The 4,306-nt window shown below is 42.7% G+C and overlaps 1 long non-coding RNA gene across 2 annotated transcripts; it reads right to left on the reverse strand.

Moving 5' to 3' along the window:
• Positions 1 to 1,362: 1,362 nt before the first annotated feature.
• LOC125724001 (uncharacterized) lies at positions 1,363 to 2,932 on the reverse strand. Of its 2 annotated transcripts, XR_007387107.1 has the most exons (4): positions 2,901 to 2,926; positions 2,664 to 2,742; positions 2,427 to 2,584; positions 1,363 to 2,347 (listed from the first exon to the last, which is right to left on the reverse strand). It is a non-coding gene; the product is annotated as an uncharacterized LOC125724001 (long non-coding RNA). The 2 variants fall into 2 exon arrangements; XR_007387106.1 differs by having other exon boundaries at positions 1,363 to 2,584; positions 2,901 to 2,932.
• Positions 2,933 to 4,306: the final 1,374 nt, after the last annotated feature.

Genomic DNA, 4,306 nt, shown 5'->3' on the forward strand with positions numbered 1-4,306 from the left:
AAAATCTAAGTTATGTTTTAACGATATGCAATCAACAGCAAAGTAATATAACCAATTCTATTTTTCATTAATTATTTTTGAATGTACTAAATAAAAGGTGACATTTCATTTATGAAAACATTATAGATATCAAGTTGGACTAAATGGCCAATAAGGAAACAGCAGGCAGGAGTAACGACTCGTGCTACTCACAGTGATGCGGATGCTATTGAATGTAGGGCAGCGAATCAGAGGACGGATAATGATTTAATGGGTTGCACAATCCGATTGGTTGTCAGGAAGAGTTGTGGAACGACGCATGACCTATTTCTAAAATAACCCCTGGGGCCACACATATAGATAGAATGAACTGCTATTCTCCTTTAATTACATTTTGGATAGCCCTGATTCATTCGGCGGAACAAAAGTAAAAAATAAAAGAGTGGCTTCTTTTGCCTCCTGCAACTTTATAAAACCAAGGGTATGTCAAAAGACATGGATATCAGGGCTGCCGTCCTGGGCATCGCATAATGAAATCCTGCATTCCAAAACCTTCCATAGCCATCTATGCAGTCCTCGGTAACCTGCAGTGCACACAGACCTCAGGCTGAACCGGTGAACATGAGGTCAACAGTTCGGGCCCCTGCTCAGCACCTATTGAGGACTACCTTACAAAAAAGAGCCCCCCCCCTCCCCGGACCCCACAAGTGTTTATTTCATTCTTATTGGAAAGGAAACACATTCTAAAATCTGTCTTTCAATTGCAGTATTAATTGTATTCTATTCTGCAAAGAAGAAAACAACATTTTCAGAGCTTATCTTAAACACATTTTTCGATTAAAAAAGGATTCACATACATTCTCCCAAATAAAGAAATGTCAAAGCATCAAGCATCCAAACGGTTTATCTGTGCAGCATTTATGCATGTAAAATTAAAATGAGTATAAAATAAATGTAAATATGCTGCAAGAGCTTGCCTGCTGTGCTAGGCAGCACAGGAAGTCGTTCATGTCGATTTTTTGTTTATCATGCAATTCGAGGGATAAAAACACATTTTTTAATTCTGGAAATTTGCAGTAATTTGGCCTCAATTGTAATTGATTTAGTCACTTAGTCCTCATAAAAAATGCTCGTTCAAAATATTATTGGTTATTTAATATAATTACTATAATGTGCTCAAACTTTTCTGTATTATTATTGGATAAATAAGGGGAGGTGACTGAGGAGGTTAAAATCTTTGTTTATGCATGATATTTTGAATTATGATGATTATGTGGGTAAGCATTGCATCCCATGCTGTCTAACTTAATTATATTCTGATACTAAATAATTAGTTTTTCAGCGAAGTGTACCATGAAAGTTAAAATATTTAAGGCTCTGAGATTTAGTGTCACACTCTTGTGAGAAAGTAAATGAGATTAAAAAGACAAATAGAGCAAACTTTTGTACATTTGTGTAATATTTATTATAGCTATTATTACAATTATTGTTGATCCTGGCTGACATATTGTTCATTTGCTAAAGGGATCAGTTGTCTTTTAATTGCTGTAACGTTTTCTCTGCTTTGACACAGCCTGATTTCGGTGATGACAGTAATATTACACACGTTGAATGAAAAAGACAGTGTTTGTTAGGTCGCTCTGCAGCCTTTTGTTGCTTCCTGGCACTGAGCTGGTTTTCGTTTTTTGACGGATGTAAAACGGTTGGTCGCTTTATTGTGTTATCACTCTCCCTCCTACAGATTTGTGCCGAGACGCTTTCGTATCGGCTTCTGTGATGTGAGGTGACGGCTCCTGTGCTGAGACTTCTGTATACACAATGAATCTGTTCATGCTGAATTTTCCCCAAATTGTATGTGTACGGCAAACATTGATAGATGGAATTATAACTTAGAGTGAAAGTGCTGTCATTAATAAGGCAGCCAATTGTAGGAGCCATTCTGGGGGCCGTGTGGGAGGTTTGGGGTAGAGGGCATAGAAACACAGGCACAAATGGCTGGCAATTTCAGGACATGGATTCACCTAAACCGTGTGTTCCTGGATAATGAAGGAAACCTGTAGAGGAGGCTGACAGCAGCACAGGCAACAGAGCTCAGTGCTCGCGGAGACAGGGTGGGTATCGATCACAAAACCTTGGTGGTGGGAGGCCACAGCAGCGCAGGCAGCAGAGCTCAGCGCTCGCAGAGATGGGGTGGGTATCGATCCCAAAACCTTGGCGGTGGGAGGCGACAGCAACGCAGACAGCAGAGCTCAGCGCTCGCAGAGATGGGGTGGGTATCGATCCCAAAACCTTGGTGGTGGGAGGCCACAGCAGCGCAGGCAGCAGAGCTCAGCGCTCGCAGAGACGGGGTGGGTATCGATCCCAAAACCTGTGTGATGGGAGGCCACAGCAGCTCAGGCAGCAGAGCTCAGCGCTCGCAGAGATGGGGTGGGTATCGATCCCAAAACCTTGGTGGTGGGAGGCCACAGCAGCGCAGGCAGCAGAGCTCAGCGCTCGCAGAGACGGGGTGGGTATCGATCCCAAAACCTGTGTGATGGGAGGCCACAGCAGCTCAGGCAGCAGAGCTCAGGGCTCACAGAGACGGGGCAGGTATCGATCCCAAAACCTTGGTGGTGGGAGGCCACAGCAGCGCAGGCAGCAGAGCTCAGGGCTCACAGAGATGGGGTGGGTATCGATCCCAAAACCTTGCTGGTGGGAGGCGACAGCAAAGCAAGCAGCAGAGCTCAGCGCTCGCAGAGACGGGGTGGGTATCGATCCCAAAACCTGTGTGATGGGAGGCCACAGCAGCTCAGGCAGCAGAGCTCAGCGCTCGCAGAGACGGGGTGGGTATCGATCCCAAAACCTGTGTGATGGGAGGCCACAGCAGCTCAGGCAGCAGAGCTCAGCGCTCGCAGAGACGGGGTGGGTATCAATCCCAAAACCTTGGCAGTAGGAGGCCACAGCAGCACAGGCAAATGTATTCTTACTTTTACAGTATTTTGAGTAAGAACTGTTGAAGCTAGTGGTAACCCTGAAACCCCGAAATATTTATGGTATGTCAAACAATTATATACATAGTCAGCCACAGTATCAAGCAGATATCCAACACAACTGGAATTTTCTAAGTGTTAGTTCTGTGCTTAATAGAAAATACAGTTTGTAATTAATCCTACTGACTTGTTTCTATGACCACTGTTATTAGAATTAATTCCAGGGAGTTAACAAAGATATTTAGTTTTAAAAATGCATAAAATAACCTTATTTTATATCATTATATTTTCTTTAGTTACATTTTAGAAAGCCAAGACTTTATCTCCAAGGTCTTTAACTTAAATCTAATTAGCGCAAGATAATTACCAAAACAGGAACTCGGCTGTCAGCTGGCTGATTAGTCACTGGGAGCTTTTTCTCAGTGATGCCCCATTAAGATGGGAGCAGATCCAGCACCGCTGCTGTGAAGAGGCTCAGACGTGGGGCTCATGCTAACTGTGCAATGCACTAAACGCAGCTAAACACGTGCGTCTCTAAAGCGGACAGAGCAGTGCATTGTGGGACAAGCCGTCCAAAGTGGGTAGCAGTGACTGAAAATCATTAGACATTCCCTCCCAAATGAATGCTCTGTTCGTAAAAACAAAGGGAGTAACTTACAGGAATAGTCATGTTTAAGCAAGTTAACCATATAGACTGTTGTTAATTACAAATGTGTTGCTGTTTGATATAAAAAAAAAAATCCACGTCATACTTTCGGCCTGAAAACTGCGCAATGGTTTCGCACTGGACTGACCATCTGGCATACTGCCGTTTTCCTGATTGGCCAATGGGTATGCCAGTCATCAAAATGTATCACTCCCCCACGCTCAGCAAAAATTACCACGGGGGCCCCAGTCCAAATCCGGGCCTGTTTGCATTCAAGTAGATATAAATCATTTAAAATCTTTTTTTTCTTTTTCAACATTTAAAATCAATGTAGTGAAAGCAAATTAGTTTGTTGCATTTGCTTAGAATGAGTCACATTCTGTTGCATTTCACTGCCCCCACACACATGTACAGTATAACCGTATATATATAATGCTCCGTTGTTCTTTGAGGCAATTTGTAATTTGTAAAATCACTCTTCACAGCTTCTTTGCATTACAGCAAACACTACATACCACCTGCAGAGCATAATTACCCTTTACTGAGCTGATGAAATGCTAAGAGATTATGCACATTTGTTTTATAAAAGCTAAGGACATACGCATTACACTACTCTACAAGACCGTATTATCATTTAAATTACATGGGCTTTTTTAACCATCACCCCATAAATTTTGCATCCACTCACGCAGCCATAAGGCTCTGTAACTCA

This window comes from Brienomyrus brachyistius, unplaced genomic scaffold, assembly GCF_023856365.1.
Source record: "Brienomyrus brachyistius isolate T26 unplaced genomic scaffold, BBRACH_0.4 scaffold53, whole genome shotgun sequence".
NCBI classification, from domain to species: Eukaryota; Metazoa; Chordata; class Actinopteri; order Osteoglossiformes; family Mormyridae; genus Brienomyrus; species Brienomyrus brachyistius.